Source organism: Mirounga leonina, unplaced genomic scaffold (assembly GCF_011800145.1).
Source record: "Mirounga leonina isolate KUSES-001 unplaced genomic scaffold, KU_Mleo_1.0 Mir_165, whole genome shotgun sequence".
NCBI classification, from domain to species: Eukaryota; Metazoa; Chordata; class Mammalia; order Carnivora; family Phocidae; genus Mirounga; species Mirounga leonina.
The window spans coordinates 2,050,735-2,066,961 of NW_023270415.1; the positions used below are offsets into that span (position 1 = coordinate 2,050,735).

The following is a 16,227-nucleotide window of genomic DNA, read 5'->3' on the forward strand; positions in this document are numbered from 1 at the left end:
CCTCCCCTTGTCCCTTCAACCCCAAGTGTGGTGATGGCTTCCTGCTCTCACTAGTCTTGGTGTACCTCATCATCTCTTGTTCGATCATTTACTCTGTGCATATCTCTGTGAGTAGTCCCTACTTTTAAACATTTGGGATGAAATCTATTTTCTTCCGGGGTCCTGACTCATACAACATCTATTTATTGGCATTTCTATCTTGCTACCCAGGTAAAAGGTCCTTGGAAACAGAGGACTCATGTATCATTCAAGATAAAGTAAATTGGACCACAGTAAGAAAAAAAGAATGAAAAATATACTAAATATTGGAAGCTCAAACACAGAGGTTTATTTCTTGCTATGTAAAATGCCCATTTTGAGGAGAGACATCTGGAGGCCAATGGATGGGGTGAAGGAGTTTTTACTCCTTATAGACATCTAGGGTCCAGTTGCCCATCATAGAGAAAAGAAAAAACAAAAGTTCCAAGGAGCTTGTAAGAGTAATTAAATGTCCTGGTCAGGAAGTGACATGTATCAATACTCCTCCAAACCATCTGGCCATAGAATGAGTCACATGACCCTACCCAATCAAAAGGAAATCGAATCCTATCATTTTTCTCCAAGGGCTAAAAGAACTATTTGACAACACTAATTACAACTGAATCTGTACTGTCACCACATGTTCAGCTCATTGTCCCTCCCAAAGGCAACATATTCTCACCTCTTCCTAAGGGACAGCCCAAGGTTAATGTTCCTAGGGGCAGACATTTTGGATGCCCCTACTCAGGAGGTGGAATTGTGCCTTGTTTAGGCTTTAATTTTTCTTCCTGGAGGGCCTTGATCTCCATGGTTCCAGCCTCACCATGGGAAACTCTTCCTTTTCCTTTATCCTCCTTGGCTGCATCTGAAATAGACATTGGGACATATTTTCTCCGTGGGGACTAAGCAGCTTCCCAGGCCTTATTTTTGCCCATAGAAGGCTGGGAACCAATGGTTCTTTCATTTCTTACATAGTCACATTCTCTTTTAGTCTCAATTGATGGATTCTTTAGGCAAGAAAACTCAGAGACTTGGGTAGTTCACCATATATTTGATTCCAATCAACTCTGCATATCAATAACCCTACCCACAGTTATTTTCTAGACAGGTTTCTTAAATTTACTCTATTTCTCAGGTTTGAATGATGGTTACTATCCTTATGAGACTAGAAGCCTGTCTGAAAATCATGATTCTCAGTTATCTCCTATCCCACTTAACAACGGTCAGGTTCCAAATGGCTTCCAAGATCCAGCGAGGTATGTTCCAAGTTCCCACAAAATCTGGTGTCAGGCAAATTGGCTATTCTGTTTTGGAGCTAGAAGAAATGGGCAGGCCCATTCCCAACAAGTCCCAAGCTGTTACCCTAACTCATTCCATCGGGGCGCTGACCTATGGGCTGTTTTTCCCAGGGAGGCCTGCCTTCAGGGTCAGAGCAGCCAGCCCATGTGCACTTTGCTCCTGGGTACCTCCTGCCCTCAGGTTTCTAGCCCCTCCAGGCTGTGTGAACAGGAGCCTCTTCACACCAGCAGGCTCTTTTCCTGGAGCTAGGGGTGTCGACACTACACCCTTGATGTGGAGAGGGGAAGATCATTTGAGTCAGACACCTTGTGGCCCTGTGCCTCGGGGATTCTCAGTGCCTTTCTGGGCATCGCGTCCCCCAGGTGTCTCTCATCAGTGTACTTCCTGACTGTGCCCAGGGTGGCAAGACTCCAGGATTTTCATGAGATCTAGCTTCAAGAAAACGGCAAACACTGTTTTGGAGCAGGGCAGAATTTAGCATTGCTGTGAGACAGCCAGGAGTCCCCACCAGAAGCCTTGTCCATCCTCACCAATCCCAGGTCCTGGGATGGGTCCAGGGTGCCCGAATGCTCCATCACAGTGGCGGGAGAACTCATGGTTTGCTGCCCTGCAGCTGCCTGCAAGTATTGGCACTGCCCTAGCTTCCCCAGCAGTCTTTCTGGAGTGGCCTTTCTCCACACTGCCATTCTGTCAGGGGGGTTTGAGTGGAGGCGGTTACTGTCATGTATTGGTCTGATAGGATTTCAAATCCACTTGTTTATAATTTAGATGAAGTTGTTTTAATCCACTTGGTTATGACAAAGACAAAAGAAAAGGGTTGTTTTGATATAATAATGAAGTGCTTTGTGTCAGGATGTCATCATCTCATCTGTTCAGTTTAGAATTCAGTAGCTCAGCTGCTGAGGGGCCCTGCTGGCACTTATCAATAAAAACATGAAGAAGCAACCGTGGCAAGGGGACATTTAGACTATAAATACAGAGAGTTTGTGAAGAACATCTAAGAGTGTTTGATCTGGTCAGGGTGACTCTTTGCTGATGGCAAATAGCTCTTGGAAGACCTTGGGGGGTTTAGCACCCCTGCGCTAAAGGTGACTCCCTTACTGGCAGAGGTGAAACTGTGCAGTGTGGCCCCTTGAGGAAGATCATTCTCCTGGTCAGAACCAGCACCCTAGTTCCCTAACAATGTGCTCTAGCTACGGGGGACTTTTACTTTGGCAGTGGCAGCTGGACACAGCCCTTGGGTGGCTAAGCCATATCTCCCAAGGACAAACTCATATAAAGGTAAACCTCAGCTAAATTTGGACTTTATTCTTTTCATCAATACTTGCCTGGAACAACAGTATGATTAATCTATCATTGACCTGGAATGTTATTTATTTATTGGTTTATTTTTTTAAAAAGATTTTTTATTTATTCATTTGAGACAGAGAGAGACACACACAGAGAAAGAAAGAGAGAGAGAGAGACAGCATGAGCAGGGGAGAGAGACAGAGGGAGAGGGAGAAGAAGACTCCTCGCTGAGCAGGGATCCTGAAGCAGGGCTCGATCCCAAGATCCCTGGGATCATGACCTGAGCTGAAGGCAGATGCTTAACCGACTGATCCACCCAGGCGTCCCTTATTTATTGTCTTATTAACCGACATTATCCTCCTATATGTTATTGACTTCTGAAAACCCGCAGCAAACCTGTGTTAAATAAATTGTAAAGACAAACTCAGTCTCTGAGCACAAATTTGCTGCCCAAAACAAGTTACTTAGTAACTTGGCCCTGAGGTCCTTATGGGACTAAGGGCTTGTCTGGCAGCCGTAACTCCCAGATGTCTTCCATCCCACATTGGTTAGGGACCATGGTTAGGCCTGGAATGGCTTCCAAGATCCCACAGGATCTGGTCTTGAAACTTACAAGATCTGGCAAGAGGCATTAGCTACTGTTTGGAGCAGGATGGACTGTTCGCTGCAGCCCATTTGTCCTCCATGACTCCTCATGTTGCATGGCCTGACAGGGACTGATCCCAAGTTACCTTGCAGACAGACTGGAGTGGCTGGCACATGCACACTTTGCTCCACAGGTACCACAGGTTTGAATGGTGGTTACTGTCACACCCCGAAAGGGCCTGTCCAGCATTGACGATTCCCAGGTATCTCCCATCCCACCTAACAACGGTCAGGCTTGCAATGGCTTCCATGATCCTGTAAGTTTTGTTCAGATATCCTGAGAGATTTGCTTCCAGGGAAATTAACCACTCTGTTTTGGAGCCAGAGAGACCCTGGCAGCCCCTTGTTTTCTCTACAGGTTCCTGCTTGTCACCCCAACTCTCCTGACACAGCCCTGACCCTGGGATCAACCCATCCTGGGGAGCCTGCCTTCCGGTTTGGAGAGGCTAACTCATACACGCTTGCTTTTCACTTACTCTCCTGCCCTCAAGCTCCCCATACCACCAGGCCTGTATGAATAGGGGTCACCCAGCCCATCAGTCCATCCCGTTATAGCCAGGGGTGCCCCACACCCCACTTCCAAAGACAAGAAAGGCAGGGCTTTTGAGTGAGATCCCTCATGGCCCTGTTCCTGGGGATTGATGCAAAGGGCACCTCTGGGAATCAGATCCCCTGGGGGTCGCTCATCAGTGAACTTCTCTGCCAACCAGGGATGGCAAGGCTAAGCAGTCCCCATGAAACCTGGCTTTGGGGGAACTGGTAACTCTTTTTTGGAGAAAGTGCACCTGGGCGTTCCTGTGAGTCCCATGCAAGTCCCCGGGGGGGGACCTGTCTATCCTCACAATCCCTGGACCCAGGAACTGGTGGGTCCCAGGATGCCTGGATGCTGAGTCACAGTGGCTCTTGCACTGCAGTTCGCTCTGTGCACCTGCCCCAGGCTTCAGGTGCACACCAGGTGTTAGATAGAGCGCACTCTTGCTCACCACACATCTTTCCCAAGGCAGCCTTTCCCTACATTAATACACTAGAAAAGAGATTAGAATAATGGTTATGGTCAGACCCCATATGGACATCTTGTCCTGGCTGGGCTAGAGGCCTATCAAGCGATCACGATTCCCAGGTTTTCACACCTCAGCCCTACTTAGACTCAGAATGGCTACTATGATCCCAGGAGATCTGGTGTCAGAAGAGCGAGCCACTGTGTTTGGGAACAGAAAGGGCCCTTTTGGTCCCATGTGTACACCACAAGTTCCCACTTACCTCCCAGACATGTACTGAACATGCCCCTGAGGCAGGAGCCAAGCCCAGGGATCCCACTGTGGCTTTGGAGCACCCAGGCCTGCACACTTTGCTCCCGCCACCCCTTGCTGTCAGGCCCCCCATAGAACCTAGGCCTGTGTGTACGGGGGGTGCCCAGCCTGGGAGTCCACTCTGCTGGAGCTAGAGGCTCCTTGTGCTGCACCTGTGATGTGGAGAGGGAAAGGTCATTTGGGGCAAACCCTTGAGGCCCTGCATGGGTGAGTCTCAAGCCCTTCTGGGAGTCATTTCTGCCAGGTGCCTCTCATCAGTGAACTTTTGGCATGCCCAGGATGGCCAGGCCAAGGAGTTTCTGTGAGACTAGGTTTCAGGAAAGCAGATAGCTGGGTGTGGGAGTGGGATGGAACTGTGTATTGCTGGAAGTACCCCAGAATTCCCCACTGGGGTCCTTCAATCTCTCCACAATTCCTGGACTGGGGGGTTGAGTCATAGTAGCTGTCATACATACAGTTAGCTCCTGCCAGCCAGTCCCTCTTGGCCTTTGGAGAGGGCCTGCATTGGCCCACCCTATTGTCTTCCTGGAGCACTGTTTCTCATGCTGCTGCTTTGATGACAAGGTGTAAATATTTGGTACTGTCAGACCCAGATGGCCTTGCTTTCCTCTCTGGTGACTGTGATTCCCTGGTGTTCGCTGTCCTACCTAGCCCTGGTCAAGCTCAGAATGTCTTCCAAGATCCCATGAGACCTGGTAACAGGGGGATTAGCTCTTTGTGTTAGAGCAAGATAGACCCTGTGGTCCTTAGCTGCCCCCCATGAGTACTCATGTGTTGCCCTGACTATCTGTACATTGCAGACCCAGGTACCGATTGCAGGGTACCTGACTGCTGGATGAGAGTGGCCATAGTATGCACACTTTGTTCCTAGGTACCTCCTGCCCTCAGGTTTCCAAGACCTCTAGGCCTATGTGAACAGGTATTGCTTGAGCCCAGCAGGCCATCTTCCTAGAGCTAGGGGTGCCCCTAGGGGAAGATTGATGTGTGTTATGGTGTAGGGTAGAAGCTGGCATTGCTGTGAGTCCGTCCCATGGAAGTCCCCACTGAAAGTTGGTTTATCTCTACAAGTCCCAGACCTGTGGACAGAACTTAGGGTGCCTGGCTGCTGAGTGACAGCGGCTCACCCAAAAGCATTTGCTCCCCTGTACTTGCCAGCAAGCATCAGGTCCTCTTGGCCTGCTGGATAAGACCTGCTCTAGTTCAGACAGCCATCTTCCTAAAGCAGCATTTCTCTGCATTGCTTCATTGATGAGGAAGTTTGAACTGTTGTTACTATTAGACCCCATTTAGCCCCCTTTTCCCTATGAGACTATGGGCCTGTCCAGCAATCATGATTCCCAGGTGTCTCGCTTCCCACACAGCAAAGGTGGGAATGGCTCCCAAGATCCTGGGAGATCTGGTCCATGTCCCAAGAGATCTGGTGTCAGGGGAATTATCTACTATGTTTTGGAGCAGGGTGGACCCTTCTTCCCTTTACCTTTCTAGGTTCAATGGCTCAGTCCTTCCAATCAAACTGATAAAAGACATGTTAATAATAGAGGGTAAATGCAGTTTTAATTAGGTATGTTTGCACAAGCAGGGATTGTCAAAGAAAAAACATGGCTTCACAAGGCAGTCAGATATAGAGGGGCTTATAAACCGTCTTAGGCCAGCCAGATAAAGAAAAAGGAATTTTGGACTTCTGTTAGGAGAGGAGGTGAGTTATGGGAATATGATCAGAAAATATGTGGTAAACCAGAAATTTTTCGTTAAGGTTTTGTAACTGAACCAACATGAATTTGCTCCCTGGTGAGTCAGAGATAGAAACTACATCAGGTTAGTTTTCTTTCAAAGGAAACTTTATTTGCAGCAAATAAGGAGATTACGGGGAATATCTTCCAAAGCCGAGACTCTCTGAGCAAGGGTGAGTGGGTTCCTTTTATCTGGGGTTTGGATGAATATTTAGATAGGGAAGCTTTGTCACTGTATGCCTAAGGCCGCCCGTGCACCTTAAGGAAACACTCCTATACATACATTGTGCGTTACATAAATGAGGCTTGTGCTCCTCCTTGGGCAGAGAATTTAGTATTATAATGAGGTAAAGGTAATTGTTGGTCATGCCACTGGTCACTCCATGGTCCATCTGAGAAAGCATGAGTCAGGGATTTGGCTCAAACTGGTCTGGGTGATCTGGGCCATGAGAGCTCTTCCTCCAGGAAGTCCTTACTGCTTGAGTAAAATACTTGGGAATAAACTGAACAAAAAATGTACAAAACTTTACTCTGAAAACTATAAAACATTGTTGAAAAAAAATAAAAGCCCTCGGGGCGCCTGGGTGGCTCAGTCGTTAGGCGTCTGCCTTCGGCTCAGGTCATGATCCCAGTGTCCTGGGATCGAGCCCCGCATCGGGCTCCCTGCTCCGCGGGAAGCCTGCTTCTCCCTCTCCCCTCCCCCTGCTTGTGTTCCCTCTTTCACTCTGTCTCTCTCTGTCAAATAAATAAATAAAATCTTTAAAAAAAAAAAAAAAAGAAGGTAAAAAATAAAAGCCCTCAATAAATGGACAGGCATTTCATGTACAACGATTTAAAGAAATATCTATTTGTATGTTTTGCCCAGGTGAATATCTAGAAACAGAGAGTAATGTGGTGGTTGCCTAGGACTGGAGGACTTAGGAGGAAATGGGGAGTAAGTGCTAATGAGAATAGTGTTTGTTTTTTGGATGATCTAAAATTGGCTATAGTGATGATTGCACAACTGTCAATGTACTAAAAACCATTATATGGTATACTGTCAATGGATGAATTATATTATATATGAATTATATCTCTGTAAAGCTACTATATATTTCTTCTATATTATAAAAATTGATCACTAAAAAATTTTAGTAAGGGAATTTTATATATAGATAAAAGCACCATTGACTATTTATATATAGGGTTAAAAAACTCATGGTGGGAAAATATTTATTTTATTTAAACCTGTTGAAAATTTGGAAAATATAGGAAATTTAAAATAAAGATGATAAATATTACTTGTTATTTCTCTTATTCTCTGCACTTCCCAGAATAAACTAGGTTCCAAGCTTAGGAATGTTATTCTGTCTCAGAAAGTCAATGTTTGAATTATTTTTTCTTATTCTTTTATTTTATTTTATTTATTTATTTGTCAGAGAGAGAAAGTGAGCACAAGCAGAGGGAGAAGCAGGCTCCCTGCTGAACAAGGAGCTGATGTGGGACTCGGTCCCAGGACCCTGGGATCACGACCTGAGCCAAAGGCAGACGCGTAACCGACTGAGCCACCCAGGCATCCTTGAATTATTTTTTCTTAACAAATGAATTTAAAAACAAATGGAAAGGGATATTTGAAAGTGAGATAATACTCCAAATTACAGCTATGTTGGCATTACAGGAAATGATGAAAATAATGGGAAAGTGACATTTCAACAGATCCTTCAAGGATATCTATCATTATGACAAAATAAATAATATCAGGTAATATTTATTGATAGTGTATTATATGATAGGTACTCAGATACAAGCACCACATATATTATCTAACAATTCTTATATATATATATATATATATATATGTATATGTACACACACAAATTTTTTTTTTTTTTTGCACATCACTCTTTTATTATACTGATCTGGAAAAAAGATTTAGTACAGTTACACTCAAAATGAGTATTGGGCCCAAGTGGCAGGACCAAAAAATTGGAACATGATCAGAAACAGTGAAAGACATACTTGGACATGATCAACAGGCATTTCACTGCCATAGGAGACGAACCATGAGAGACGATGGACTCTGAGAAACAAACTGAGGGTTCTCGAGGGGAGGGGGTGGAGGGATGGGTTAGCCTGGTGATGGGTATTAAAGAGAGCACATTCTGCATGGAGCACTGGGTGCTATAAGAAAACAATGAATCATGGAACACTACATCAAAAACTAATGATGTAATGTATGGTGATTAACAAAACATAATAATAAAAAAACATTAAGGCGGGGGAGAGGGATTCTAAAACATAGTAGGATGAACTCCTAGGCCTAGACGTCAAATTGCTTATCCCACATTGGTGTGAGAAAAAGCTTATTTTGGGATGATCACATGTGGGAATATTTCAACAGCCACTAGAAACTCCAGACAGGTTTTTGTTTTGCGCGCGTGTGTGTGTGTGTGTATACCCTTTTTTTTTTTTTTTTTGTAAAAGTAAATGCAACACATAAAATATTCAGATTGATCCCAATATTCTAGAGCCAGTTCTTCTGGGGTTAGAGGTGAAATAATCATTTTAGTCACCATGCACGTTACTTTCATCTTCAAACTAGCTCTTGTCCTACAGTCTTGGCCGCATGGAGTCATCGGCACTTTTCCAGGGCCTGAACACTGCCTCTGGGCCTACCCTGAGACCATACTCACTGGTGGCTTCTTTGTTGCTGTACTTGAATGGGTAGAGGTGCCAAGCTCAGCCTTCCAGGCTGAAGCATTGGCACCAGAACTTACACCAAGCCCAACCCCAGGGAGAAAGAAAAGACAGTGCAAAGCAGCAGCTCCTAGCACGATGCCCTGCACAGAGCAGGAAGGAAAGCAGAACCCTGATTCTCTAGCTGTAAACAGAATGCGATTTCCTTGTCCTTTGGGTCCCTTCCCTGGGCTGTATTCTTGCTGGTGAGATAATCCTGCCCACAAAAAGAAAAGGCAAGACATGGTCTACAAAAGGAAAAAAAAAAAAAAAAAGAGCCCCCCAGACAGTCACTTGACTACAGAAACTACAAAGTAGTAGAGGACTGGCTCCTGGGAACACAAATAGGCTTTCCTGTGTCCCATTGGTCACACCTAGACTGGTTCCTCCGTATCCAAACTCAAGCAGGTCCTTAGTTAACAAAGCAATAGCAAAAACCCCAGTGTTACTAACTCTCTACTCTTGGATAAAAGTCTTCGCTCAGTTTGGACTGAGGCCCATGCCCCAGAAGTGCCATTCTGATTAGATTATATGAAGGGAGTGGATGCAAGAGACAAAATGGCTAAGCGAAATTAGGAGCCACCAATCCCAATCTGCAGCTAAAACTTAAGATGCCTACAGATGTGGTTAGTGTGACATGTGCAGAGAAGAAGTGCAGTGGAATGGGATGGGCAGGGAGGGTGCCCTTGGGCAAGTAGTCTGCCTGTTCTTCACCTTTTGGCCTTGCTCTGGGCAGCCCCCGAAGCTTCCATGGCTTTACCCCCCTTCTCTTCAACCCCAGGAACTGCATGGGCTTGATGGGCTTCCAGTTCTTGACCAATTCATAGAGCATGGGAATACCAGTTGGCAGGTGCTGCTCCATGATAGCCTCTTTGGAAAGATCCTCCAGACAGTTGACAATGCCCAGAAGGCTGTTGCCATGGGCTGCAATCTGTACCCGTTTGCCCTCCTTGGTCTGAGGTATTTCTTCATTCCAAAAGGGCAGAGTTCTGGTGGACTTTAGACTCTCACAAGAGGGTAGCTGATATTCAGTGAGCTCCGCACACCTGTGATCCTTACTCATGTTGCTGTAGCAGGGATGGTCAGGCTCTATCCCAGGTGGTGGGACATCATAAGAGCACCTCCAGATCTTTACCTGGGCTTTGCCATGCTTGGCAGCAGTTTCAGCTGAGGCCAGTCAGAGCCCCATAGTGCTGCTCACTGGGGCATCAAGCCCTCACTACCAGCAGCCACATTTGATCAATGGCATCCAGCCCTGTCTGAATTGCTCTCTTCTGCACTGAGGTAAAGCAGATGTCAAACTCCTAGCCAGCATCTCACAGCACCTGGCCATCGTGCTTTGCCTCCTCGTGCCAGCTGGGCTCAGGTCACATCGTACCAGCCACTGAAGCAGTGCTCCAGGTCCCAAGTGCTCTTGCCCTGCCGGATCAGCACCAGTTTGTAGGTGGCCATGGCGGCAGCTTGGTGCAAACAGAGTGGAACTAGCAGAGATTCTGGAGCGGTTGTCTAGTCCCAGCCACGCCTGCACACTCGCCTAACTTAATTCTTATTTTAACACAAGATGGTTTTTATGAGGTTATCCTTTATGTAGATGAGGAAATTGGAGCTTAGAGATGGTGCAAATGTTAACTGTAGGATAAAATCCCATTGTGCCACAAATAAATGAGGGTTTATTAATGACCAAAGTCATTTAGGAAAAAATATGGGTAGTTTTGTCAAATGTTTTTACTCCATTTTGGGGTTATTTATAGAGCTAGAATCTCAAGATATAGGATTGTCTACCTCTGTATCTATCTGTATCTATCTATATCCATATATCTATCTACTTTCATTCCTAAATTCATAGATATTTAAAATATAAATTTTATTAAATTATCCAGGGTGTATAACACATATAGTTCCATTTTTTTTTTTTTTTTTTTGAAAAAGACTTTGCAGTATGAAGCTCAAACTCAGGGTAACATCTTATTTGTGAAAAATTAAAGTTGAGTAAAGTTCTAACCAAGAACATTTGTTTTTCCAGACATAAGAAAGTAAGAAAGATGGAGTAGGTGGGTGGCTCAGTTAGTTAAGTGTGGGACTCTTAGTTTCTGCTCAGGTGGTAGTCTCATGAGTGGTGCTCAGTGGGGAGTCTGCTTCTCTCTCTTTCCCTCTACCTCTGTCCCCCACCCCTCACAGGGCTCTCTGGAATAAATGAATCAATCTTTTTTAAAAAAAATAAGAAAGATTACTGATTAAACAATTACCATTCACTTCCTTTGGGCCATAATAGGGCATGTGTTTCTGTGAAATAATTTTTAGAATGGGAAAAGAACCTAAGTTACATATTTTTGCTCTTAGAAGAGAGGTCTTCTAGGAAGAACCAGCTATGAACACATTTAGTCATCTGTGAAATTCATGGGTTTGAACTTTGAAAAAAAATCTGGTACTGGAAGATTATATGCTATGTTTGTCTTACTGTCTAAAATTGGTACTGTGCCAACTAAACCTTGATATAAAGTCACTCTCACATATGCTTAATAAAAATTTGCAATAGGTCAGACCTCTGTTTGGCATATGAGATTCAAATAGATTCACAAAGGATCCTATCTTTAGAAAAAGCACTGGGTAAATAAATAGCCAGCTATGTCAAAATTAACTTACCCCAGTATCTTTGATAGGCCAAATTCTAGAATGTGAAAATGTTTTATAGGATACAGACTTTCTCTTAATATTTATGATAGTGATGTGTTACCTATGCACATTACAATATGTTAAATAACCAAGTTTTAGTTCTCATATGAGGGCCACATTTTACAAAGAAACAAAGTTTTTGTTTATTTCATTTGTCACCTTAGGAAAATGGATAACTAGAGTACAATAAAACTCCCTTGGATGAAAATGTTAGCTGACTGCTTTCTCAGAAACTTACCCATTCCTGAGCATTAACCTCCAAGTCTTTGAGATTCAAATTTGAAGTTCAGCAAAATTACAAATGACTGTATCTTCAGTCTTTGTGTTTCTCAGCAAATCGTTAGTCTGTGAAAACCAGTGTTCTACTGAAAAAATTTTTAACACAAATCCATATTTATCTTTGTTTTTGGTAAAAATAGAGTGGGTTCTGATAAAATTTCCCATGCTCTACTTTATAGGCAAAACAGAGCCCTTGAGGGGACAGTGTGCAAGAAATAATCCAAGAGGATAGCCAGAAACAAACAAACAAAACTTCACATAAAATGAAAAGAAAATGAGTCTTTCATCTTCCAAAAGATGACTGAGGATTCCCACAGTCCATCTTTCTATTCAAACAACCATAATTAGTGAAAATGATAGAAAAAAAAAACACACTAAAATCTCTATACATTGTCTTAAGGGCATTCAGCAAGTGGAGAAACATTTATTCAAATCTACTAAATCTCAGTAAGAACAGTGAGAGGATGTGGCATTTGAGTCCTGACCTACCCAACTCTGCCCATCAGCTCAGCATGACAGAAGCTCTACTCCTGGACAGTCAGCTTAGAACACAGGGTTCCCTCTCCTAAGACTGGTTGAGAGATCCTTCCTTCACATAGCTGCCACAGAGAACAGAAACTCTATTCCAGGAACAGTAGGGTGAGAACAGTAGGGTGAGAACAGTGGCTCCATCCACCTCTCCACATTCTGCTCATAAGGTAGAGGTTCCACACCAGTACAGACAAACCAGGACCAACAGAGGCCAATACCCTGCCCAGAGCTCTGTTCATAGAGACAGGCATCACTTAGAAGTGGGGTACTGTCCCCATGCCCTAGAACCATGACTCAGAGACTTTGCCCAGGGTGGGAGGCAGGCTCTGAGAACAGAGAGCTCTGAAGCTCTCCCCAGGGGAACCAACTTAATTTGGAAAAGTACATGGGGAAGCTCATACCTAAGGATGATGTTGAAAACAGTAGAGAAGAGAGCAATTAAGAGGATGCTGGTAGCTCTGCAAAAGCAACAAATCAAGCCATAGTCAGTTAGTAGTTACCAGAGAAATCCAGGGAAGGAGACAAGCAAGAAAAGCCATCCTGGGGTAGGAACAAACTTCAAAAACTGGCCTAAAATCTACCACTGCAAGGAAACTTGAATTAAATTGGATCAGACCGTGGAGAGATTTATGTTCCAGGGCATTGCTGAAAACAATTAGGGCAACTAGCCAGCAGTTAGTGGAAGCTAACAACTGGTGTGATTACGTCAGAGGCTACCAATTTAACAGAGAGATTAGGGAAAAGAGAGTCAAAGAGAAAGCAAAAACACTATCATGCCAAGGTGACCGTGCCCATGTGCAGAGCTGGGCATTCTGGGGAGTGACATCAGATGCTATGTGGAAATAGAAACCAGTGAACGGTCAGTCCAGCTAAGGCACTAACCAAATAACAAACCAAATAACAAGCAGATAAACTAAATAAACAAGTGATGAAAAGCAACAAAAATCCCCACACATAACAACACAAGAAAAACTACAGACCAGTATCTGTCTATGAATATAGACAGAATCCTCAACAACATATTAGAAAGACAAGTCCAGCAACATATAAAGTATGATACATTCTGACTAAGTGAGATTTATCCCAGGAATGCAAGGTGGTTTAAAATCAAAGAATCAATTTAGGTAATATATTGTATCAAAGAATATAAAGAACAAAAAACACATGATCATCTCAATTGGTGCCAAACAAAACCTTTTGACAAAATTCAACACCTTATTATGATAGAAACACAGGACAAACTACAAGCCTCCTAACCTCATAAAGAACATCTATGGAAAGCCCACAGCTAGCATACTTAATGGTGAGTGACTAAAACATTTTCCTCCCAAAAAATCTGTATTCTTAGTAAGCATCCAAAATGATTCTAATGTAACTGGTCCATAGATCTGCATTTGGCAATCTCTGTAAGATGAGAAAAAGTAGGGTTTCTTTTCTGATGCAGTTAGAACTAGGAATTAGCCTTGGCTCCAGAGGACAATCACTAAATGATATACAGAGACCTTAACCCTTTCATAAATGTGACTTATCTCAGGATACATCAAAAGTAACAAGGCTTTTGGTGCAAGTAGTTTATTTAGGGACCGGACATGCTTCTAAGAAGCAGAAGTGCAGGAACAGGAAGACCAAAGCACCTACACAGAAAGAGTAAAATGAATACCTTGCTAGGTAAGTTGAGGACCCTATTCACCCAGGGCCTACATGAGTCTGTACTTCACCCCTGTGCCTGAGATCAGAAATGGGCAGAGAAATGTGAATTGGAGCCCTAATGAAATCTACAAATATTGACCCTGTTCCATAACATAATATTTTATCTTAAGTCATACCAACATTTATTCATTCCTCAATCTTTCAATATTGGATAAGAACCATACAGCTTGGCTTCAATGTGATTTCTTTTGGGGGTCCTTTGCAACTAACTTAACTTCTCTTTGCTTTAGTTTCCTTATATTAACATTAGGATAATTCTAGTAACACTTGTATTATAAGGAATAAATAATTATTACCTATGAAGCTAAGGAACAATTTGTGACACAATTTGAGTTCTCAATAGATATTATCCTTTTGTATTATAAGACTAATTGCATTTACCTGTGGTTATTGAATTAAACACAGCCATAATGATTGGTACTTTTACTTATTTTAAAGTGCATCAAAATTTAAATGACTCATGGAGCAATGAAAATCAGAATGTGCCTTGGTTTTTATGATTTTTCTTCAATCCTTTATGTTTGTCTATACCACAATTTAATATTAGTGATTTGCCTTCACTGAGTCTTTCTAGGACATTCAATACAATTTTTTAATTACTATATATGTTTATATTTTTGAAAGCACAATATATATAATGTACATTATTCAAAAAGCACAGTGACTGGGCTCTCTCCCTTCCCTGTCCCTGGGCCTCTCAGCTTAATCCCCAGCTTTTCTGATTTTCTCACATTTCCTAGTCCATGCTTCAAAAGCATTTCATTTTTTTTGTTTGTTTTGTTTTTCTCCATATAAGTAAAACTTCAAATTTGTGTCTTTTTATACCAAAAGTAGTATAGTATGAATAAATTTGTTCATTCATTCCATTTTTCTCTCGGAACTTGAAATTTTATCTTTTTCTTGGCTTAATATAATTTTTATTGAGATATAAAGCACTGATCTGTACACAGTTGAATACATTTGGAGAAATATATTTACCTGACAGAGAAACCACTATCACACAGATCAGTTTTTCCTGTTCTTAAGCTTTCTACACATGCAAGCACATATGATGTTCACTTGGTTTATTTTGTTCAGCAAATTGGTGGAAAGTCATCTCTCTTATGGTTGCATATAGCAACAATCTATTCCTTTTTACTGCTGTATATTCTTGTGCTGTATGAATATATGATAATCTGCTTCCCTCCATTCACCTACTGATGAATATTTTTTAAATCAACTTTAATGAGATATAGTTTTTAAATAATAAATGCCCCCTTTTAAGTGCATGAGTCTGTAATTCTATAAATTTGACTGTTCATATGTGTGTGTATGTGTGTACAATCTACATACAGAACAGTTCCAGTTCCAGAACCCGAAAAAGTTCCTTTATTTTGGTCCACAGTCCCAGCCCCTCAATGGGTAATCACTGTTTTGATTTCCATAATTATAAAATTGTTTTGCTTCTTCTCACATTTCATTTACCTGTATCCACTCTTTTAAGTGTATGACTTCTTTTGCTCAGTATATTTTTTGAGATTTATCCATGTTGTATGTTCATGTCTATTTACCAGTGAGTAGTATTTTGTTGTTGGCTATACCCTAAAATGTTCACCTGTTGATAGACATTTGGATTATTTTTAGGTTGGGGCTATTATAAATAAAGCTGCTATGAATATTTGTGTACAAGTCTATTTGTGGATATACATATTTAGTTATTTTGCATAAATAGCTAGTCATGGAATTGCTGCATCATTGTGTAGATGACAGTATATGTTTACTACATTTGTAGATACAGAAAGGCAGGTGTTGGCGTGAATATTATGGATATAGAATCAGATTATTAAATGAATTTTGAAAAACTGGAAAAATAAACTGAAAATTATAAGATGGAATTTTCTAGGTAAAAATGTAGAGGTTAAATATACATAGGGAAAAATTAACTGCACACAGAGAGATGGAGACGTCCATTTATGTGAATACATATATGTGTTTTGTTGCCACGAAAAGCCAAACTATACTTTCTCTTGGGAGAAATTTCTTGTTAG

General features: G+C 42.4%; 1 pseudogene; it reads right to left on the reverse strand.

Annotated features, from left to right (window-relative positions):
• Window positions 1–9,717: 9,717 nt before the first annotated feature.
• Window positions 9,718–10,459, reverse strand: LOC118014804 (annotated as a pseudogene).
• Between the last annotated feature and the right edge of the window lie 5,768 nt (window positions 10,460–16,227).